Source organism: Hakea prostrata, chromosome 3 (assembly GCF_041222555.1).
Source record: "Hakea prostrata isolate BN-2017 chromosome 3, UWA_Hpros_2, whole genome shotgun sequence".
Classification (NCBI taxonomy): domain Eukaryota; kingdom Viridiplantae; phylum Streptophyta; class Magnoliopsida; order Proteales; family Proteaceae; genus Hakea; species Hakea prostrata.
In genome coordinates this window covers 21,621,334-21,646,559 of record NC_142602.1, presented here as the reverse complement: position 1 = coordinate 21,646,559, position 25,226 = coordinate 21,621,334, and the positions used below count along the sequence as shown (strand labels likewise).

General features: G+C 40.6%; 1 pseudogene across 1 annotated transcript in view; it reads left to right on the top strand.

Annotated features, from left to right (window-relative positions):
- Nucleotides 1–22,475, top strand: part of LOC149021564 (uncharacterized) — a 57,797-nt pseudogene extending 35,322 nt beyond the window's left edge. Inside the window, exons 11-12 of the transcript XR_016172346.1 lie at nt 16,668–16,752; nt 21,302–22,475. The product of XR_016172346.1 is annotated as an uncharacterized LOC149021564 (transcript). The remainder of the gene's footprint in view (nt 1–16,667; nt 16,753–21,301) is intronic.
- The last annotated feature ends 2,751 nt before the right edge of the window (nt 22,476–25,226 follow it).

Below are 25,226 nucleotides of genomic sequence, written 5' to 3'. Positions count from 1 at the left end.
TTACCTTCTCTTCATAATAGAAAACCTATTCCTTTATGTTAATTCATATTGATGTGTGGGGTCCCTGTCGACATGTGTCTATTCCTGGCCATAGGTACTTTGTTACTTTTATTGATTGTCACTCTTGTTCTACATGGATTTATCTTTTAAAACAAAAAAATGAGGTTTTCCGATGTTTTCGTGATTTTCACAATATGATTAAAACTCAGTTCAATGCCACTATGAAGATCATTCGAAATGACAATGGCAAAGAGTATCCTGATGGTGAATTTCAAAGATATCTCTCTAACTCTGGCATAATACATCAGACCATTTGTGTTGATACGACTGCCCAAAATGGTGTTGCCGAAAGGAAGAATCAGCATCTCTTAAAGATAGCCCATTCCATTATGATTGCTAGGAATGTACCTGACCAATACTGGAGTGATGCTATACTCACTGCTTCTTACCTTATGAATAGGATGCCCAATAGGATACTTGGTTTTAAATGTCTTGATGAGATTCTTCACGGAGCCTCTTCTTTTGTTATTCCCCCAAAAGTTTTTGGATGCGTGTGTTATGCCAAAATCACAGCCAACCAAAGTAAGCTGGCTCCCCGAGGCCTACGCCGCATATTTTTGGGGTATTCTCTCTCGGGGTCAAATCCTCTTTTCCTCCTCCTTCACCATCCTTTTTTTTTTTTGTTTTTTTTTTTTTTTGTTTTTTTCCCTTTTCTTCCCCCCCCCGGGGGGGTTTTGGGGGGGGTTTTTTTTTCCCTCTCTAGATCTTCCTATGTTGAAATACAATGTTTGGCAGAATGGCTTATTAGATCAATGATCTCAAGCCCTTTATTTATAATAAGTGGAAAGTAGACTATTACGGAATAGAGTTTACATGAATGCAAACTCTAATTTAACTCCTATACAAACTCTTATTAGACTCCTAATAGAATCCAACACTCCCCCTCGGTTGAGGCATGGATATCACACATGTCCAACTTGACCAAAAGTATAAACATCTGTCCGGGTAAACTTCGCAATTTGATCTTCAAACTTATAGATTACGTCTGCCTTATAGACTTCCATTTGATTTGTCCTCATCTTTCTGCAACTTTATGTCTCCAAGGAAGAACGCCCAAGTAAAAAATAGAATCTTCAAATGTTGAGAGACTAAATTTCTGCACAAATCGAGGGGAATATATTTTTGGGGTAACAATAGCTAGGGTAAAACAGCCAAAGTGAAAGTTTTGATTTGTAGCAATGTTAGATCTTTAAAGGAAAGTTTGCCAAGGGGCAATCTCCAAAGGTAGGGAAATTTGTCAAGGTAAGTGACAATCTCCAAAGGTAATAGAGATCGAGTTCTGCAAAGGTCAAGCGACAAGTCTTTTGCAGGTTAGATCTCTCAAGGAAGATGTCAAGTTAAGGGGCAAATCTCCGGGGTTAACGAGAGATCGAGTTCTGCACGATCAAAAGATAGATCTATAGCAATGTTAGATCTCCAAAGTGGAAGATTGCGAAGGTAAGGGACAAACTTTCAAAGGAGTAGAAGATTGCGAAGGTAAGGACAAACTTTCAAAGGTAACAAAGATCAAATTCGCATAAGAAGTCTACATGAAAGGCTTTGAATTGTAGACATCTTCAATCTCCCCTCACGTGTGCGTTACCGTGGGAAGATAATAACAGGAAATTCCAATGGGAAACTTGGAAAGGAAGAAATTGTAATGGTAAGATAAAGTATCGGGAAAACAAATCTGAGAAAATGACAAAATTTGAAAGGGGGATGGCGAGCCTCGGTGCCACTAATGAAGGTCGATATTCCGAATGGATCGGTTAGAAGATGTAGTCAAAGCGGTAGATCCTTCAATCGGCTCGAGCAAATAAAATCCATTTACCCGACCAATCTCCTTCCCGATCCTGAGTAGCTGGTGGGTTGTTTGGGGTAGTAGAGAGCGTGGTCGAGGCTGTCCGGCGAGGAAGCGCATTCGTCGGAGTGGCGAACTCCTCTGCGAACCACGTCTGCGAGGGTGTGGTGGAGCTGTCTCGAAAGATTAGCCTTTTGTTTTCCCTGTCTTTGTGCTCGTTTTGCTCAAAATCAGCGGGCTTCCCATGCGGTTTCCAACAATTTTCCTTGGTATGATATGGTTTGTGCGTGCTCACACTTGACAATCTCCTTAGCCGGATCAGATTTAGTGCGCGGTGTAGCTGTTTCTCCATAATAGGAGTATGAGCATGACTAATCGCGACTTTCCTCACACGAACAAGAGCATTAGGCTGTTCGTGTAGGAAAGGAGAACGACTTAAGACTTCACTCGATCTGATCGTACTCTACGTTCAAACCCTGCCGAAGTCATATACTCAATCTCATCAATGTACTTCTTATATGTCGCCACATCATCTGGATTAGTGGGGTGATAAGCCCTATAATGATCCAACTCTTGCCAAAGAGATCGCAACTCGGCATAATAGTGGGCCCGGTTAGTTCCTTTTGGGTAGTCTCTGAAGCTTCTTTCGTAACTCATAAACCGTGCATCATTCCCCAACTTGTCCATATGTTTCGATGGTAGCCTTCCGGTTTGGGCTGCGGTGTCGTAATAGGTAACCCGGCATATTTGGATGCATGGAATTCAAAAGGAATGACATAATAAGAGAGTCGTTTGATATCCATTTATCTGTAAAACACTGCGGTAGTGGGTTTGATAGTAGTGCCCGTAATGTATCCAACTAGTCCTCTTCCGGCAATAGTCGGTAGCGTCGAGACCGATCAGTAATTTGTGCCGTCAAATCTTACCGAAGAGAATGAAAGTGGAAAAATATTCGGATCCGGTGGGGCGTGTGTATCATCATAGTTGTCATGTTGACAAAATTATCTCGTTCTTCGGGTCTTCACCCTTTCAAGTAACAAAATGTCGCGATGCAATAGCCAACGATCTACCTCTTTTTTTTTTCCTTTCTTCTTTTTTTTTTTTTTTTTTTATGACAAATATGTCCTTGAAAAACGGAATTTGCAAATAAATCTCGAACTTATACAAATTTACATATAAGTCCTGTAAAGCAAATTTACCAAAATAACTCAAAACTTGAATTCAAAACTTAAATTCAAAAATTGAATTCAAAAACTTGAATTCCCCTAAAGCAAATTTACCAAAATAACCCTCAAAACTTGAATTCAAAACTTAAATTCAAAACCTTGAATTCAAAAATCAAATTCAAACCATAACAGATCCGTTATGGTCTTTCCGAGCTTAAGGAGAACGCCCCGTCGAAGAACCTTAATAGCGAGAACCCCAATCGAAGGTTTCGGATGACTAACCAAGCTTCGTCGCAGGCTTGATGAAGAATCAGATATAAAAAATTGCAGGAGCTAAAGCTGAAGTTGTTGCAAAAGCAGCGGAAGTTGCTGATTTCTTCTTCTCTTCTTCTCTTCTTCTTTCCTCTGTTTTCTGTTCTTATTCATTGAATCGAGCGGACGGAATCGTCTTCTTCTTTCTTTTTTCTTTTTTTTTGTTTCGGTTGGCGACCAAGATGGTGGAAAACTGCCTAGACGAAGATTGGCGATGGGTTTGAAAAAAATCAAAAGAAGAAGAAGGTAGGTCGCTTCCCAAATCGAATTTAGGCTCTGATGCCATGTTGAAATACAATGTTTGGCAGAATGGCTTATTAGATCAATGATCTCAAGCCCTTTATTTATAATAAAGTGGAAAGTAGACTATTACAAGGAATAGAAGTTTACATGAATGCAAACTCTAATTTAACTCCTATACAAACTCTTATTAGACTCCTAATAGAATCCAACATCCTATCACACACAAACACAACTTAAGAGTCCCAAAAGAGTTTCTTAACTAAGGGGAGACTTCGGCCAGTGTACCTGAGAACTCTAATCGAGCCCTTCGATTTATGAACCATGTGAAGAACCTAGCCAGGGGGAGACCACTCCTGTGAGACACACTGTTCTCAGGTATCCTGTCCTTCAAAACCAGATTGACCAGAATAAGGAGGTACAGACTTATCAGAGGAAGAAATACAACCGGCTAAAGCAGGTGGAGAAAGGTGATACGTTACCACTTTAGTCTCCGCGCTCCGGAATCAGATTCTACTGTTCCCCTTAAGGTATCTTCTTCTGATCTCCTTATTGCTATTAGAAAAGGGGTCAGATCTTGTACTCAACATCCCATAGCTAAATATGTTTCTTATAACTCTTTGTCTGACTCTTACCGTGCTTTTATATCATCTCTGTCATCTGTAGCTGTTCCTAAAAGTTGGCAGGAAGCATATGCTGATAAAAGATGGAAGGCAGCCATGGTAAAGAAAATGTAGGCAATAAAGAAAAATGACACTTGGAGCTAGTTACACTTCCTCCAGGAAAAAAACCAGTGGGCTGCAAATGGGTATTTGTGGTTAAACAAAATATGGATGGATCAGTCAACAAGTTGAAAGCTAGACTAGTTGCAAAGGGGTTTACCCAGACCTATGGGATTGATTATCAGGATCATGAGACCTTTGCTCCTGTTGCGAAACTAAACACTGTCAGAGTTCTGTTGTCTGTAGCTGTGAACAAAGACTGGAACTTGCAACAACTAGACATAAAGAATGCCTTCTTATATGGGGAGTTAGCAGAGGAAGTCTATATGGAAATCCCACATGGTTTCTCAGATGACAATACTGCTGGAAAAGTTTGTTGGTTGAAGAGGTCAATTTATGGGTTAAAACAGTCTCCTAGATGTTGGGTTGGACGCCTCTTGAAGGCAATGACTTCTATTGGGTACAAGCAAAGTATGCTGATCATACACTATTTGTCAAGAAGTCAGGTACTAACATCACACTTCTCATTGTCTATGTAGACGATATTGCATCATAGGGAATGATGGTGAAGAAATTCAAAAGTTGAAGGACTTTCTTGGAAGAGAGTTTGAAATTAAAGATCTAGGGAAGTTACAGTATTTCTTAGGGATTGAGGTGGCTCGATCAAAGAAAGGTATATTCCTATCCTAAAGAAAGTATGTCCTAGATTTGTTATCAGAAGTGGGAATGTGGGGGTGTAAAGCAATTGATACCCCTATTGAAGCTAGAGTTAAAACTTAAAGAAAATGAGGGAGAACTAGTGGACAAAGGAAGATACCAAAGGCTGGTAGGGAAGCTTATTTACTTGTCCCACACCAGGCCAGACATCGCTTATGCTGTAGGGATAGTGAGCCAATTCATGCATGATCCATATTTAGCTCATATGAAGGTTGTTATCAGAATACTACTATTTTTGAAGGGAACTTCTGAAAAATGAATACTTTTATCACCCACTGATAATCTAAAAGTAGAAACATACACCGATGCAGACTGGGCTAGATCTCCAGACAAGAAGTCAATTTCTGGTTACTATACCTTTGTTGGAGGTAATCTAGTTACTTGGAGAAGTAAGAAACAGAATGTGGTAGCTTTATCTAGTACCGAAGTTGAATATAGAGCTATGGTTCGTGGAGTTTGTGAGCTACTATGGTTGAAAGGCTTGCTGCAAGATATTGGAGTCCAAGTTCCAAACCCTATGATGTTATATTGTGATAACAAGGCTGCTATTAGTATTGCTAATAATCCGGTGCAACATGATCGAATTAAGCACATTGAAATTGACAGGTTTTTTGTCAAAGGAAAGTTGGAACAAGGGCTTATCTGCATGCCTTTTGTAAGATTTGGAGACCAAGTAGCAGATGTTTTCATTAAGGGTTTGAAAGAAAGAGATTTCCTTCCTATTGTAGGCAAGTTGGGCATGACTAATATCTATGCCTTAACTTGAGGGGGAGTGTTGGATTCTATTAGGAATTCAATTAGAGTTTGTATAGGAGTTAAATTAGAGTTTGTATTCCTTGTAATAGTGTACTTTCCACTTAATTATAAATAGAGGGCTTGAGATCATTGATCAATAAGCCATTCAGCCAAACATTGTGTTTCACAACAATTCGCAACATCAGGGGGGCTTGGATGTAATTTTCTCATATTTTTATATACAATGACTTCAAATGGATTTTTTTTCGCGTTCTTTGAAATATTGTTTTGTTTCAAATGAACAAGAAGTTGGCAAATTTCAATCAGAGTTGCTGAGATAGCTTTGTTTCAATGGTAACTGAAATTTAAACAGCTTGGCATATTTAAGTCAAACGTGCTGATTTTGGGGCCTTTTTGATGGATTCGATACACTTGCTTCAGAGGAGCTTGTGGATGCTGGGTTACAAGATCTGGTTCATGATTAGTGGCTGTCATTTGGAGCCCAACTCTTTGAGCTACTATATCTTCTGCATTATTGTAGTCAAGAGAAACTACATTGCAAGGGTAACTTTTTTTTCTATTTTGGGTGAATAAATAATACATAAGCAAAACCCAAAAGGGAACAAGAGAAAGGAGGAAGAGAAGGGGGGTGGGGGAGCCGACAAGAGCCCGGCTACATCAAAATATGCTTGTTCCTTGGGGTGTCAAGAAAGGGATTAGAGGATAACTAGGAGAGACTAGAGCAATTCCTTTAAAATTGCCTTCCAAATCCGATTGGGGTTTTGGATTTTAATTCCATCTATGGAGGTCGAGCTCCATCCAAATGTGGGAGATGCTTGCGGTGAAGACAAGCTTGACTGTATGAACAACCAAAGATCCACTGAAGGTGGAGGAGAGCGATCCACACTTAGAGAATAGAGGAAGGGGATCTGGGTAGGGGCCAAATTGAAGAAAAGGGGTAGGTGTTTGGAGAAAGGGTAATCAAAGAAAAGGTGGAGGGTGTCTTCTTCAGGAAAGAGCATAGGGCACAAGAGGAGCTGACTGTATGTGGCACTGGATGAGGAGGGATTGGTGGGAAGGCCAAGGAAGAGACTTCTCTGGATAGTGAGGGCTTGCCTAGGAATGTGGCCTTTGAACCAGATAAGGTTGTTCTAGATGACTTTAAGAGAAGGGTTCTAATGTGGTGCTAGGCTAAGGAGGTAGAGAAGAATCTTTTTGGAGGGGAGTTGAAGGGGTTTGTCTTAAGAGGGAGGGGGAGGGGATGGGACAAAGGAGAGGCTAGAAGGGACCCAACACCAAGGGAGGGAGGGGGGGGGGGGGTGGACTAAGTCCCATTTGAGCTGAAGAGGGATAGAGGGGTGTCTCTAAGGACTCCAAAGGAATAAACTCCACAAGGCCCATCAAGATGGAAGAGAATGCCTAAGGGGTGCTAAGGAGCAGGCGAAAAGGAGATGTTGGTGCCATCAAGGCATCAACAATAGAATAGGAAGTTGTTGTGATGGCCACTGGACGAAGATGCAAAAGTTTCAAATGGAACAATCCAAATTGAGACTTTCTTGAGGTGGTAAGTAGGGACCCAATTGACCCATATCGTGTTCTCTTTGAAGAAAATTTTCCAAATGAGTTTGAGAAAGCCCGCAATGTTATGATCTTGAGTTCAACAAATGTTGAGACCACCTTCGATTTTGGGCTTGCATATGTCAGTAAAGAGATTGGGTAGAATAATGTAGTGGATTCCTAGCCTTAACAGAGGAAGCTATAGAGAGGGCTTCAATTGCTTTGGCGGTGGTTTTGGGAATGGTGGAGACTCCGCACCAGTAGACGTAACAAGGTTAGAGGACCAATCTGACCACAAGAACTTGCCAGCATAGGAAAGGATTTTTCCATTCTAGCACTGGAGGCACTTCCTAATGAGGTCCAACATAGGGGTGCAATGGTGGTTGTGGAGACAACCAAGGATGAGAGAGAGGTCAAGATATTTTGCTGGGAGGGAGCTGAGGGAGAAACTAGTTAAATGGAGGAGTTAGAGAGGGGATTAGAACTCCATTGATGTAACCTAGGGTCTGGGTTAGTCTTCTGGATCTTCTGTTAACTAGAACCAGCTGATAAATAGTCTATCAAAGAGTTAGGGTTTTGTTGGTGGGTTTGTTTTTAGTGAAGAAAGGAAAAACTTTTGGGCCAGGGGATGTTTGGGAAATGATGGGCTTTCCTATGGGTTGGTCTTGGAAAGGAATTTTGGCTAGGTTTAGGTTAGCAAAACCTTGGAGGGCAATGGGGTTGTGTAGCTTGGTTTTGGAAGGTCAGGGATGGTTTTAGGGTTTTAACAAAATTAAGATGGCCTGGTGGATTGAGATAAATTAGGGTCTAGGATACCCAATGTCACCCTAGGATGAGGTAGGAATGAGAGGGGGTTTTGGTGTGTAGCTGGAGATAGTGCTAAATGGTTTTCTAGGCAAAGAAAGGGGATAGGGGTCTTGCGGCTAGGTTTGGGAAGGGATGGGAATGAATCTTTTCTCTTTCTTTTTTCTTTATTTCTTCCTCTTTTTCCCTTTTCTTTTCTTTCTTTCTCTTTTCTTCTGTTTTTCCCGACCTGCGGCTGAAAAAAAATTGAATTGCAGAAAATCTGCAAATCAAGAAAGGTCTGCGATGGGCTTCTAGGTTTCCTATGCTGTTGCAAGTTCAAGAAAGGAGAAAGAAAGTGGGAAAGGGGAAGGAATGGGTTGGGGAAAGCCTGTGGGTGGGAGAGTAGGGGGAGAGGTGGTCTGCTGCTGCCGTAAGGGAAAGAGAGAGGTGGGGTGTCTTGCGCAGGGGATTAGGGTTTGGAAGTGGCTGGGATTGTATACTTGATGGTAGAAGGTCTCGTGCAGAACATCCTTAAATTTCAGAGCTGCCGCAAGTGTAAGAGAGGGAGAGAGAAGCTTGAATACTAACCTTGTAAATTTCAAAACTCATAAATACTCTTTAGGCCAGGCCGCAGGATTTCTTTCCCACGACCAAGCCTCTGATTTTTTTATAAACTCAGAACCGCATTCATTCATAATAAGAGGGGCTGTTTATAGCCTTACAACTTGAAATAAAACCTAGTTGGACTCAACTCACTAATTCCTAATAAGACTCAACTAAGGGATCCTATTTAGGATAGGATTGCCTAAACTCCATCCTCTAAATAAAAGCTCGAAAAGGACTCTTTAAGTAATGGTTCCAAAAAAAATACAATTTGGAAACAAATTACCTAATTACTAGTAGGATTCCTACTTGAAAATTGGACTCTAATGGGATTCCTACTTAGGCATGGACTCTTTTAATAACTTGAGAAACACAAAGATAGATCCATGACCCTTGGATCAGGAGGATTCCAACCAGACCCCACTTGATCCCTAAACGTGCTGGAAAGTGGAAATGACCCAAATACACCAGGGGTATTCAGCCAGCTCTGGATTTGGCCTTTTGGTCTGGTTTTTAGGCCCAGTTATAGGGGGGCCCAACCCTGGTTATTTCATCCAGAGAGGAAGAGTTTGGATTTGAGGAGGCTGACTTTGAGGCTTACAAGGGATTTAAAGAGTTGGATGGAAGTCACAATGGAAGAGATGGAGGTGTCATCCGGTTTACTGAAGATCATGAGATTGTCAGTGAATGCTAGGTGGGTGAGGACTGTGAGTTTTTTTTTTTTTTTTTTTTTTTTTTTTTTGGATGAATAATTAATCTATTAAAGGAACCAAGGAACAAGAAACAAATACAAGGGAGCCAGGAGCTCACATCAAGAAGAGGGGGAGAATTGGGAGTTAAGACCCCAGGTAACAACAATGAGCCTGTTCCTTGGGGAGTCAACTACCGAGGGGAGGGAGAGAGAGGAGATCCTAGAAGAAACATCGAAATATATAGCATTCCATATAGCATCAATGGAGCGGGATTTGGAATTCCAGCGCCTGAGATTACGTTCCCACCAGAGATGATGAACAGTAGCACCAAACACCAGCTTACCAATCCGATCACAGATAGAGGAGCCAGGGAACTTGCTCAAAATCCAAGACCAGTCACGGGCAAACCCAAAGGAGCGACGGGAGCGGGGCCAAATGTAACTAAGGGCTTTCCTCCAAAGGGCACTAGATAAAGGGCAAGTAAAAAATAGATGCTCGATGTCCTCAGTACCATTCCAGCAAAGGATACATTTTGGGTTGACAAGGATGTGCCGTGAAATAAGGAAAGATTGGGTTGGCAGGGCTAGGTTTAGGGCTCTCCAAAGGGTGAGAGAGTGACGGGGAATATGGTCTTTAAACCAAACCAGGGCGGGCCATGGAGGGGAAGGGTGGGGGAGCGAACTAGGTTCCAAGCAGAGGACATGGTGAATGTTTTGGTGATGGAGGGGGTCCAAATTATAGTATCATGAAGATGAGGGTAAATAGGGGGGAGAGAATTCCAGACAAGTGTGAGGCTATGATGCGGGGAAGGGACCCAAGTGCCATTAGAGATGAATTCCGCGAGAAGGGTAGATTTGGGGATTCGAGACTCATATACAGTGCGGGGAGGAAAGAGCGAGAGGAGAATGCCCATCGGATGCCACGGATCCTGCCAGAAAGAAGTAGAGGAACCAGAAGAGATGTGGGTGGTAATAACAGTTAGAGCGCGGGGCCGAAGAAGGAGAAGCTTCCTCCAAGTCCAAGAGGGATTAGGAGGGATGGAGACAGTCCAAAAGGAGTTAGATTTGAGAAGGTAAGAGTGGACCCATTTGACCCAGATAGAGTCATTTTTGGTGACAATTTTCCAGATGAGCTTGAGTAAAGCAGCGGAATTAACTTCTTGGATTCGACGAATTCCAAGACCCCCCTCAGATTTGGGCCGACAAACATTGGACCAACTTATGGGGCGCAGGAATCGAGAAGAATCCTGACCTTTCCAGAGGAAAACACAGAAGAGAGATTCCATGGTAGACGAGATTGCTTTAGGTATCGGGAAGATGCCACACCAATACAGGTATGAAGATTGGAGTACCGATCGAATGAGTTCTACCCTAGCTGCGAAGGAGAGGAAACGGCTTTTCCAAAGCTGGAGACACTTACGGATGTGATCTAACATAGGGGAACAATGATGGCGAGAGAGCCTACCCGGAATGAGAGGGAGCCCGAGATAGGTCACAGGGAAGGATCCAGGCTTGAACCCCGAAAGATTTAGGAGATTGGAGCGAAGAGGCTCAGAAACTCCAGAGAGGAAAAGAGTAGATTTGTCTAGATTGACCCTAAGGCCAGAGATAGACTCAAAGAAAGAAAGGGTAGAAGTGATGGAGGAGATGGAGTTGAGGTCTGCTCTAGAGAAAATCATAAGATCATCAGCAAAGGCGAGATGGGTGAGATTGATGGCTTTACACTTAGGAATGGGGGAGATTAGGAGTTGATCAGTCTTGGCTTGAAGGAGACGGGATAGGACCTCCAAAGCCAGGGAAAAAAGGAAGGGAGAGAGAGGGCAACCTTGCCGAATGCCAACACTAGAGGGAAAGAAGCCCGCCGGCGAACCATTAGTAATGACTGAAAAGTAAGGGGAGGAGATACAAATTTCGATCCAATGGATGAAGGAGGGAGGGAATCTCATGGCAAGGAGAACATCACTAATAAAATCCCAGTGGATAGAGTCGAAAGCTTTGTGGAGATCCACTTTGAGGAGAGCAGCAAGGGAGTGGGACACTCTGTCGAACCCCCTGACAATCTCTGCACAAAGGAGAATATTATCCGCAATACTACGGCCCGAAATGAAAGCAGATTGGTTTGCACTAACCAAGTTAGGCATAACCGTTTTTAGCCGGATCGCAAGGATTTTGGAGTTGAACTTGTAAAGGAGATTACAAAGTGAGATAGGGCGAAAATCAGTAAGAGAAGAGGCCCCAGCCTTTTTGGGTATGAGGCAAAGGAAAGTTTGGTTGATGGAAGAGAGCTGAGAGGGATTAAGGAAGAAACTGCGGACTGCTTTGATGAGATCATCCTCAATAATGCTCCAGGCATTTGAATAAAAACCCATACTGAATCCGTCAGGGCCGGGAGCACGATTGGATTTTTGAGATCGAATGGCATGAATGATCTCATCATGGGAAGGGATAGAAAAGAGAGAGGGGCAAGACTGAGGGCTGAAAAATTTATTAATCAGGCCCGGGGGGAGAGGGGGACGCGGCGGGAGAGAAGAACGAGGGGGAGAGAGAAGATTTGAGAAATAGGAGACAACCTCGGCTTTGATCCCCGGAGGGTCGAAGATCCACACTCCGTTGATAGATAGGAGAGCAGGAAAGGAGTTAAAATTTGAACGCTCTTTAAGGGAGCGGTGAAAGAAAGCGGAATTGGAGTCCCCAAGTTGGAGCCATTTGATTCTGGCTTTTTGGCGAAGGAAACTCTCTTCTAAAGAGATTAGGGAAGAAAGCTCAGAAGAGAGATTCCTCTCATTTTCCGCGAGCATGGGGTTGAGAGGGTCGTTTTGGAGAAAAGTTTGAGTTCGCAAGAGATTTGAGCGGCAGTCAGAGACCCTGGAGGAGATATTTCCAAAGGTGGAATGATTCCAACTACGGAGAGCTTCCTTTGTGTTCCTAAGCCGGCGGGCAAAACTGATAAGGGGAAGGGAATGACAGTGAACAGGTTTCTCCCAAGCATCCTTAACAGTGGGCAAGAAAGAAGAGTTGGAGGTCCACATATCAAAGAACTTGAAAGGCTTAGGGCCGAAGGAGGAGAGAGGGAAGATATGGACTAGACAAGGGGAGTGATCCGACAGGCAAGGAGGGGAGAAAGAAGCATGGGAATTCGGGAAATAGGATAGCCAATGGTGATTAACAAGAAAACGATCAAGCTTCGATGCAATCCTGTCCTCACCAATACGACGGTTATGCCAGGAGAGAGAGTGACCTGACCATCTTAGATCAGTGATACAAGAGTCATCGAGACAGGAGTTGAAATCTTCGACAGCAGTAGGATTGGGCGGGCGCCCACCCACCCTCTCATGGGAGAAACGAACAATGTTAGTGGACTTGCGTTTGTGAATGGGGGAGATAACATGCTGATTGGTTCTGGATTGGATGCTTCGGTAGAGGATCTCTAGGGCTAGAGCAAAGAGGAAGGGGGAGAGAGGGCAATCCTAGTGGATTTTGGCGGAGGAGCAGAAGATGCATTCTAGAGAACCGTTGATTAGAACCAAGAAGGATGGGAGGAGTTGCAAGTGTGATTCCAATGAATGAAGTGAGGAGGAAAATTCATGAAAAGAGGGTGGTGGAAATGAAGTCGAATGAAGGGAATCAAAAGCTTTGTGGATATCAATTTTAAGGGGGGAAGCAGGAGAGTTGTCCTTGCGGTCGAGACCTCGAACAGTTTTGGAGCAAAGAAGAGTGTTGTCTGAAATGTTGCGACCTTGCAAGGCTACTTTTATATGTGATTTTTTACCTTTTTAAGGGGGGGGGGGGGGGACTCAACTCTTTTTGTTGCTGATCAAAAAGAGGTGCTTCATTTGTGGTGATACTGGCAGGGCATAAGCGGTACCGGTGGTGGCAGCATAGTTGGCATCATAGTTGTTTAGATGCCATGGAGTGAAGTGCCAGAGCTGAAATAGGGCTTAGGGATGCAACCCCAGCACCCTACACAGCCCAGGAAGGAGAACTGAACCATAACAGGGGTATTTGGTCATTTTGGGTACCCTAGTCCAGCTCGATTTGGTCGTATTAGAATCAGAGTCTTATTGGGACTCCGGACCCAATTTTATTTTGTTATTTGAATTTGTCCTTGTTAAGTTACGAAATAGTCCTGGTCTAGCTAGGACTTAGGAGAGGTCAAGTTGGAATCTTTTCTTAAATAGGATTCCATCTTTGAGTGGAAGTTCTTTTAATTTGCAGTTGTATTCTGTTTGGTAGTTTGTTTTCCTTTCTAAGTTGAGTTATTAATAGGAATCATAATTAGAGTAGGAATCTTCTGTTTTGTTTTCAAAGTTAAGCCCAAGTTTGAGTCATTCATTGTAGGCTATATCTAAGGCCTCAAGCATGTAACCAAATCAGATTTTGATGATTAACAAAATATTTTTTGAGGGAGACATCTATTGTCGTGAGAACTTCCAGCGGAGGAAGCCTGCAGCAGCCTAGGTGTGGTTCTTGTTCATGCGGATTGCCTACTTTGAGTTCTCAACTAGTAAGTACAGAAACCCCATTCATCTCCCTCTCTTTCCTTCCATCGCACTTAGCCTAAACCCCTCCCCTCTTCCCTACGGCCTCCCTTCTTCCCTGCCCCAACCCCTACCCTGTTGCACCTCTCCACTTCCTCTCTTTTTCTTTCTTGCGGCAGCCCTGTTCTATTCCCCAGTCCATACTTTCTATAGCTTACAATCCCCTTCCCTCAATCCCACCCACTTTGGGACTCATTAGCCCCTTCCCTACCAAGCCCCTGAACCCTCACCCCAATTGCCCACCCAAACCCTAAAATTTATGCACTTCATCTTGTTCCCCAAAACCCTAGCAACCGTAATCTCCTATCACCTGTATCTTTCAAACCCCTCACCCGAATCCAATTCCCTTTTGGATTCATCATCCCCTTCCCTTTGACCCTAACCCAAACCCCCTGCCACTCCCTAGGAACCCTTGAATTACTAGTCCCTAATTTCTCAATTTCCAAAACCCTTGAGACTTGAATCTTTTTAAAGATAACACAATTCAGATTTATATTTCAATAAACCCTAGCAGAACCTTGTCCACCCTTCCACTACCCTAGATTTTTTCAAAAATGTCCCTTACACCATAACTAGAGTGTTTAAGAAATGTTAATTTACTGCTGACTTCAATTAACTGATCCTGTAATTGGCCCTCAATTTTTATTTTTTTGGGGGGTGGGTTACATCACATTGACTAGGTGTCCAGGCACATTGGATGCCTTACTTGCCTTACTGCTGCCATGTTCATTTTTACCCACTATGGCACCTTGGATCACTGAGGCTCCATGACAACTATGGATAGCTCTGGTGGTATAAAAAGATTAATGGCTGCAGAGATAAGTGATAATTAGTGGATTCAAATGTGTCCAAAAAAGGATCAAAGCAGAAGGAAGATGCCCCAAAGTAAACCAAATTTAGCAAAATCTTTTTTTTTTTTTTTTTGGGGGGGGGGGGTCGGAAACAAAATCTTATTTAATAGCCAACTAAATGTTGTAGTTATTAATATTCAAATAATATAAGTTGGTTAATATACTTTAATCATATATTTACGTATTAATACTTTTTATGTAACATTATTTGTTATTATTACATTAAGGGATAATTACTATTGGCCCCCTGTACTTTGATTTTTTACTACTGTATCCCCTGTACTATTCAAAATTACTAATCCAACCTTTAACTTTGTCTACAATTACTATTGCCCCCCTACCGTTAAGTTCCGTTAGTTTACTGATGATGTGGCACCTTTATATTTTCTCAAAACCCCAAAATACCCTTATCTTTACTTATTAACCCTTTTGTCAAGTTACAGTAGTACCCTTAATTAACTATGGAGAAAAAAATAACTATAATCCGTTTTATTCTAAGAAAAAACCACCAAATAAAGAAAGAATAATTGAATAAACTCAAATAGAAACCGAAGAGGAAGGAAAATCGAATTCAACTCAAATTGGAAACTGAATATCACCTAAAATATTTTCAAACGAAATGAAGTTTAGTGAAGGTGGGAAACCAAATCGGATTTGGATTTTGCCCATTTCTTTAATTCAAAATAACTAAAGCTTATTGAAGGCGGGAAACCAAATCAGATTTGGATTTTGCCCATTTCCTTAATTCAAAGTAAATGAATTCAAAATAAATGAAGTTTAATGAAGGTGAGAAACCAAATCGGATTTGGATTTTCTCCATTTCATTAATTCAAAATAAATGAAGTTTAGGGTAAAATTGACATTTAATTTTGTTTTTATAAATGGGTAGCATCGTCTTTTGATTCTTAATTTTAATGAAGGGCAAATTAGACATTACATATTCAAACTGAACGGCTACTTAACACTGTTATAAGGAAGGGGGCAACAGTAATTTCGTAAAGAACAGGGTTTTATTAGTTATAAAATCAAACTACAGGGGGGCAACAGTAATTATCCCTTACATTAACTATTATAATACTATTTCAATTACATAACTAATTATTGATTATTACATAAATTATACTCTGTATATCATGCTTGACTGGAGAGGCTAGATCCCTTAAAACCTGTGATGGTGGGCAGCAGATAAATAAAAACTCTTTAGGGTTTTGGTGCTCTGATATCAAGTTGAAATTGAAAACTAGAATGTAGAGAATATACTCTGTATATCATGCTTGACTGGAGAGGCTAGATCCCTTAAAACCTGTGATGGTGAACCTACTGGCAGCAGATAAATAAAAACTCTTCAGGATTTTGGTGCTCTGATATCAAGTTGAAATTGAAAACTAGAATGTAGAGAATAATTTTACGTATCGAGAATGATAGGAGGCTGCCTCTGCTCATCATGGAAGAAGGGATTGTGAATATGGAATGTACAATTCTTATCCTAACATATGGAAGATTTGCACAATGTTCCAGACATATTCATTGAATCTAGACACTTTAGCAGGGAATAATAAGAGATTTGTTTGATGGGGAAATATGAGAAGGACAAATGGACTCTAGCAGCTTAATTAAGGAGTAAGATTGAGAGGGGCCATGTACATAGATCATCAGTTCGACAGAATGCTTAGGCAGGAAGCACATCAAATCCTACATGGAGGAGACAGAACTGGTTTAAGAACAGTTTTTAAGCTTTTTAGGTCATTTTCACTTGTCTTTCCAAAATTTTCAGTTCCTTTTCTTTCTGAAGAAAGTCCTGTTATAAAATGTTTTCTTCTTCTAGCTGTTATTTCCCCCCTTTTTTCAATTCATTTCCTGAGATTTTTTTTTTGGGGGGGTTTTAATGCTCGTATACTTCCATATGCAGATGCTATTAACTCCCCAGGATTTGAGTTTTGTTGGCTACACATATAAGAACTTTGAAGCTGTCAAAAGGCCAAGCCAATCTATTGGTATGAAGATGTTTGTTAGATGCTTCATGGTAGTTTGTTCTTTATCATATTTTCTTTCTCATTGTTCTGCTCAGTGCATGTATGCTTGTATTTGCATAACAATAGTATGGCATTCAGAAAATAAATTTTGGTCTATTAGTTGCTGGTTCATAAGATAAAAGTAAATTCTCGTCCAGAGCATCAAAAGATCCCCTACCAGAGTTTTTTTATGGACTTTCCACCCCTTCCCACCCTGGCCGAAAATGGGCATTCTCAGTGTGCTAAGCTCCTGCAACTGCAGGGTCTGGGAAGGGTCATGTTGTAAACAATCTTGCCCTGCTAGTGCATAGGCTCTTTCAAGACTTGAACCCATGATCACTAGGACAAAATGGAGTAACCTTTACCTTTACACCAAAGCCCACCCTCTTGGTCCCCACTTTGGCTAACTCATCTATAGTTGAGTTGGCAGTCCTAAAGCTCACAGTGATGTAGTTCTGCCAATTACTTAACCTCTTTAATGCAGTGAAGGTGGCTGGGACCTCCAACATGATCCTTGAGCTAGTGAATAGCCAAGGCCCCTCTTCCACTACTACATTGTCCAACACCATTTGTCAAAGCTCTCTCAAGACCTTTATGGTTTACCATTAGCTCTACCATGACAGAATCAGGAGCATGTATGGGGCTCAAGAAAATCAGCATTACAAGGCCTAGTGATTTATAAAAAATCCCTCCAATGTCTGACAGTCCATAATGGCAGCTTCCATCTGTGTTTCACATTATGGTATAGGGCACAGGAGATTCCAAATATTTGGGTGTGATCTCAAATGACTAGGAAGGAGACAAAAGGTTCAGGTGCCTTCTTGACTGTAAGCAACTAAGCATAACTGTCATGGCCTACTTGCTATCCTCAACATGGTAATCTTAATAAGCTTCTGGTAGGATCTTGGATCCCCCAAATATCATGTTATTCCCATCTCCCCCAAATACTTCTGCTGATTACAGGGGACACTAACCTTCACAAGAAGGTTTTTCTTTTTCAATAAGTAATAATTAGTATAAAAAATCTACACTTCAGGCATTCGCCTAGACCACCCCCCCCCCCAAGCCAACCAAAAGGCATACCTTCCTAACAATTATCCCAAATAGGAAAACAAGCCCAATGTGATTGTCTGTAATAGACAAATGCTTTTGCATCTTTCTTAGTGAACTCCTCAAGCTCTCCAAGGAACTCATTCAGTTCCCACTGCAACCGAGCTGGTCCTGTCCGTATTCCTGCCATGCAGTCTGCCTGCTGGTTTAGTTTTCTCCAAACATGCTGAAATTCCTTGTCATGTAGCAGTGCTGCCAACTACAGAAAGTTCTCTTTTATAGCCTGCAGTTTCCATCGCCCCCAGTGTTTCTGTTGATTATATCCATTGCCACTTTAGAATCTGATCTAACAGACATGCTCCTGAATCCTTGTTGGATTCCTCAGGCAGGATCCCATTTCAGACCAAATAATGGCACAAAATGGGTCCAAAATTCCATAGTGAACAAGTAAAGGATTAAGAAACGACCTACAGTATCCCCTCAAGAGAATTCTGCAGGATCCGTCTCAAAATATGGAAGAACCAGTGGGAGGACAATCACATCAGGGTTGCAACGGGGACGAATAAGTATTTATAACAGAATTTCGTACACTCTTTTAAAAAAAGATTAAAAGAAGTAGGTAGACACGACCAAAGTTTTACCAGCCGGCCTGTAGGAATTTTCTATTTCATGTTACCCAAGTAAAGGTATTTATTTAATAGTCCTCTTTCCACCTTATTTTAAATAGAGGGTTTAAGATCACACTAGTCGATTAAGTCATTCTACCACAATCGTTTTTCTCAACAAATCATCTCCATACTCAAGCCTGTCAATTCACCCCAATAGGGTTGTCTCAGCATCATTATGTAACAGATTCTGTATCACTACTTAACATCAAAAACATAACCCAACAACATATTCATTCTATCCTGTAGTTGCAGGAATTGATTAAAAGAACCCAAAAAGAAAAAAAGAAACAGATATTAACTTGGGTTATACTTTAGCCAAAGGAACATTCTAGCAACCCTGTTTTATAGATGTTCTCTTATCCAGGCAAATCCTCATTCTGGGCAGAATATGGGCCTTATGGTGGAGTATCATTTTACCATGAACCATAGGGACTAAATAGGTGAATGATTGGGATGGGCCTAATTCCTTTCATGCTAGCTTTGTACTGCATCACACACACAGAAGACAAACCTGCAGAAATACAAGGTTTTGCAGTGCTCTTCTCTGAAGTTTATCGCATGTGTCAAGCCCTTCCCAATTTATAGGTTTAAACTTTTGAGGGGCCTGATTTCAAACCAATTTGAAATGATTGGCAGAATTGCTTTAAGGCTAAAGGATAAAATTAACAAAGTATGGCTTGAAAGAATAGATGAGCGTATGAATCTTAAATTTATACTCTAGCTAATTGTCACCCTTGTGATGGTGGTTATGATGCTTGTATACAATGTCACACCAATAAACTGGTGCTCTTTATGCTGAGCTGCCAAAGCCATTTGTTCAAGGTGTCCTTGTTGAAGTTCATCCTCCATATTGTAGCTCCCTACATACTTTTACCAATTACACTACCCCTATTTCACGAGTTACTCTATTCCCTTTTTCTTTTCCTTCCTAAGGAACTTTTATCTGGGTTTTCTCTTAACTGATTTTCCATCAAAATCTTAGGGCATTAAAAAAGCAGGTCAGATCTGAGGTCTTTGTTGTAAAATGGGCTCAAGGGTATTTTGGTCCTAGGGGTATATCTGTTCTAGACCAGGGTGAGACAGTTCGGTGAATTTCAGCGAATTTCACCCGTCTTGGTGGTGGCCGAACTGAAATCCACCACCGAAATGGACTTTCACTATATCGCTGGAAAATCGACGACAATTCGGCAAAATACAGGCGATCTCCATTAAAAACAGGGATTTTGTTCTTCTTCCTCTCCGGTACCGAATCCTCAGCTTTCAACCACCAACGTTCTCCAACACTACTACCACTTCTGGATTTAAGCCCTTTTTTCTTCTTCTTCTTAGCAAGTTCTTCGCAGAACTCCTCACGCCACCACTCTCGTGGCCTTCGGCTCTTACCCTTCTTCGCAAAACTCCACCACTCCAAACACCTCTGTTTCTTCCATCCTGATTTCCCATTGAGCTTCACCGATTCCGTCGCTTCATCAGAAGAGGCTAAAGACGCAGACTCGGAACCACCGTCACCCATATGACTTCAGCCTTCATCCTTGCAAGTCTGCAACCACCGTGAAAAAATGTGATTGCTCACACCACACGCAACCCCCAAAAGTAACTTTCATTCTTCAACTTTTTTGTTTTTCAAATTCTTCTACGCATTTAATGCAATTTTGTTGTATTCACGTTGTTACTGACACCATTTGATTTTTAAATATTTAATTAATGGGTAAAGAAGTGGGAACTTAGGTAATGGAGCCATGGAGGTTCTGTAGTTGTCGGTGACTACAATACATGAGGCGGGTATGACTTTTTTTTTTTGGCGAAATTTCGGAAATTTCGCACCTTGTTCTAGGCATTCTCTCAGCTTCAATAAATAAAGAGGTGCTGTGATAATAAAGACAAGCTATTGTTCCCACTTTCCACGTGGTATCATAGTGGAGATCCACTTCAGCATCTGGAATCTAATGGTTCTCATCTTGAAGTCCCAGGCTCTCTTTGGCATCTGGTTTATTGTGCCCAAGCAACTCGGCTCTCTCTGTTCCATTCTCAGTTCCAGACATTGCTGCCACTACGGTCACATGACACTGCTGCCACCTCCACCACTTCTTCCAAAGCTGCCTGTGCCTTCCATCTCTTTCCACCTCTTGCTAGTGGTCCCTCTGCCTTTGCCTCCTCAGTTCACTGTTGTGAGTTTCTCCCATTGATGAATTTTTTACCTCGCCATTGTCTGATTTATTTTTCAATTCCAGCCTTCTCGGTGATTGTTGTTTATTTTTTGATCCAGCTTTAGTTCTGCAATTACATTTAGTAGTGTGCACGGTAAACCTGTGTAACCTGAGGTTGGACAAGGCCAGGCTGAGTTGACCCTGAGGCTCCAACCCAATCCTTTTCTGAACTAACCTCTGGAAGGGAACTCTTAACCCAAGCGTTGGCAATGGGCTGAAAATCCATACCCAAGCACAGAATATCAGTCTGGCTGGGCTTGGGTTTTTTTCATCACATATTGCATCTGTGCTGGATATTAGCCTATCGGTGTCCAGGACATGAGGAACTTCAGAGCCTGTATATATGGACACACTTGTACTAAGGGTTGCTTGTTGTAAACAACAATTATGCTTTCGATCAGAACATAGGATAATGAAGAATTGTGCTTCTAGTAATCTGTTACACTAAACAAATGTAGATCTTGTAGATGTCTGAAATCAGAATTAAACCCAGATTTCTGTTGATTCTGCCTCAAATCATAGACTAATTGAGAAGTAGTATCTAATTAAATGCATCTTCATGTATAGATCTTCTTGGCTGTCATTACTGATCTTAACCTTTTCCAGGTGATTCAGCAATGGACTGCTCTATGAAATCCACAACTGAGTAACAGATACAGACATGCTTACATCACACGATGGCATGTCATGATAAGATTCCATTGATGTAATGCATTTTATGACGCATAAACCTCACTGATGTTAAGGATTGAAATGCCTGCTTATTTTTAGTCAGGCCTTTTTACATGAAACTGCACTTCCACTCATTTGCAGAGTGAGACATCATCTAAGTGTACAGTGGCATTTGGGGTAGACAGAACTCATTGATGGGCGGGTTGTGGTGGTGGAAGCAGTGCAATAGCATTTATTGTTCTTAATGGTGCAGAGTTTGTCCTGAGCAATGAGATCATATTAGTGCTACCGCTGCCCAGGTTGGCTAAGTAAAGCATGCCTTCTCTTGTGGCAGTTTCTGGTTAGTTTCTTTATCAATATGCCCTTTTTTCCTGGGAAAAAAGAATCAACTCTGACATTCAAGTTGCTACAAGCAGTCCAGTATATTAATTTTAAGAAGATCTAACTAATATTTGTATGTATTGAGATCTTTTGGTTTTGAACAGAAAATCTGGTAGTTGTTTTGTTTCACCAGTTGAATATTTTGCAGTTGGTGGTGTTCTCATTCTGCATTTACAGCCTACGGTGCATTTGTTTCCCATATTGGGCCGAGAGAGCAGAAATAGTTTTACTTTCAAGTTCCTTCTATCCTTTTATTTCTCCCTTTAGAACCATATTTCTGGATCATTGACATACAGATTTGCTTTGCATCCAGGAATTTACTTGAAAACATGTGGCCTATATTTCTCTTTTGAAAGTAACTAAGTGAAGCATTTGCCTTTCCAATATGACTGATATATTCATAACCTTTATCCCCAAACTGCAAATTTGAGCAAAAATCCAAACTTTCAGTTCATAAATTATTGGGTATCTTTATCATGGAAGAATTACAATAAGAAAATTCCCATTAAAAACTGTACTATATTTGCAATGAAGATACTAGCATAATTTATTATCATGTTCCACCAAAGTAGCCTATTTAATACAAGTTACATTTTAGTGGAAAATATATGTAGTATCCGCCATCTTGGTGGGATGAATGTTAGCCATATCCACGATCTTATATGGATTGATTCTTCGCATCTGTTTACCCAAAAAAAAAAAACTTTGCATGTTAAATTTGATCCAAAACAAACATGGCTGTATGCTAAGATAAAGCCAATTTTTTTTTTTTTTTTTTGTAATAAGATAAAGCGATCTTATTGGACGAAGAAAAAAAAAGCGATGTTGGAATACTAAATATTTGAGGGAAATTTTTTGTTAATTGTATCCCCTATGTTTACTTTTTATTTACTTTTACTTTCCTCTCAAAAGTTTCACCTTTGAACTCCCTTCAAATAATAATATTTTTATCTTTTATTTTTCTCTATATTTTAAAATCGTCAAATTATCCTCATTTTTGTGGTTTTAGTCGATTAAAGCAATATATATATTTTAAGAGTGTTTTATGTATGAGTCTCTTTAGTAGAGCACAAACTAATGTTGGGTATCTTGAGTGCAATATATTACATTTGAGTTTTCAACCAGATTAACACCGTTAGCCGCCGTTAAGATATTCAAAATTCAAACATGAAGGGATCAAAATGCCCCTTAGTTGTTTTAGCATAGCTCATCAACTACTACTGTGGAGGCTGAAAGCTATTAAGGATGAACTTTATTTAGCTTTAAACTCTAATTGTTGATAGAGTTATTTTATTTTTAGACTGTCAGTCTATTATTTCTGTAGTGAGTATGAGTATTATTAGATAAATTCAACAGCTTGTTGTAAATTTCTCTTTTGTTGAATTCAAGTTTATTAGCCGGTCTTCAAACTATGCTGTAGATACTATTGCTCGTGGAGCAAATCTGTTTGCTCTTTCTAGGTTTTGGTGGTTTGTCCCACCTCGTTTTATCTGTGTAAATAATGATTTTTCTTCCAGGTTTAACACTAGGGATATGTTAATATAAGATTGGTAATTTTTGGACAAAATAAAATTACAGTGTTACTTTATTTGCACTACTCAAAACTAGACCTGTAAATGGATAGCCGAAATCTGCATCCGAATTCGCATTTGTATTCTTTTAAGGGTATCCGTATCAGGAATTTTTTCTTACCGGAAAATATCCATATCCGTCCGCCAAGCAACCGGATTCGGATTCGGAATTGCTTATTGGATTGGATAATATCCGGATAGAATAAAATATTTAACATTTTTTCTTTAAAAATGGATGATAATCGGATTCGGATACCAGTAATCGGATTCAAAAACCGGTATTCGGTAATCGGAAATTAGAAATTTATAATAAAAAATATTAAAAAGTGACAATTATCAATCAATAATCGGATAGTTTATTGGATTAGATTATTATCGGATATCCGATAAAGCTTCGGATTCGAATTCGGATGCCTACTCTAAATTTTTGTCGGATTCGGATTTGGATAGCGGATTAGCACTAGTGTATCCGAGCCAAATCCGATTTTTATAGGTCTACTCAAAACACCTCTATTTTTAACCAAGTTTGTCCTTTCACTCTCCATCTCTTTATGATTATCTTCAAATGTCCACAATCGATCACTCAATTTTCCATGGTTGAGAACTTAAGATATGAAGTTGAAACTCATAACGGATGGATTTAAGTTTTTTTTCTTTCTTTTTTTTTTTTTGGGAAGAGTAGCTTGTTACTATGGGGGTGGAAACTAAATTACTTGTATATATGCCGAGTGGGCCCCAGGCCCAGACCTCCCGTGGGAATGCGGGTCTTTAAGTAATCTTTTTTGTTGTATAAAGGCATTTTTGTATATATAGGGATGGGGATATTACATACAAGGTTTAAAGTATCCCACAATACCATACGATACTAGCCAATACGTGTCCATATTTGACCCAACTGATATGATACATCTCGATACGTTTCTCCATTAAATTACACTAAAATGCATTGCGGCGATACAATCTCGATACAAGCGATATGTCTCTTAAAATCACCCGGGTCTTTAATCTTGATTACATATGCCACCGGTAGGAGTTGAACCCATGAACTCTCCACTGATAAAGCGGGACCTAAAGGGTGTTCTTGCTTAACAAGTAAATTGTTTTGGCATATGGGGACTTTGGATTTTGATAGATAGCTACCTGGTTTGAGATACAGGAAAATGGACCGAATCCTTCCCATCCCTTTCTAGTTCTTTCTTTTATGGAACTGGGATTTTCCTCCTTTTCCTATGCTTCTGTGTTGTTTCTTTTACCTCTTGCAAGTTAAGGGCCCCACCTAGGGAGCATGAGGTTAGTATAAATCATCAAAACCATGGTGAGGGGAGTATGGGACCAATATCAAGTCCATTTCTAATAAGGAAATGAAACATCCATTTTCTTGTAGATGTGTGTCGTGTGTCCCAACATCACATCAAATGGTTGAAATTCATTTATTAGTTACATCAATCATAAATGGATTTCAACCATATGATGTGATGTTGGGACACTGACTAATAAATGGATTTTAACCATTTGATGTGATGTTGGGACACAGGAAGTCTGGACTTATAAATTTCAAGGGGGAATATAGCGCTTGGCGATATTTGATGAAGAAGTGGTAGGTGTGGCTCTTTTGCATCTAGAACTAGCAACTACGCCTATTTATGTCCCAACCACATTGATTACATCAACTTAAACTTTCCATTTTAGAATGGGACAAATCAAACCTAGAAGTTTAGTGCTTTATGTAACATTTCTTTCTGTAGTAGTACCCTAAACTTCAAAACCAAGGGACCATGAGACCCTTAGAAAATCAGGAATAACACAATGGACAATATGAGTATGGTTGTGTGCCCTTGTCAACATATGAACTTTGACTAACTTGTTTCAATCACCAACTCTAATGTGTGCCGTGGTACATAATTCAA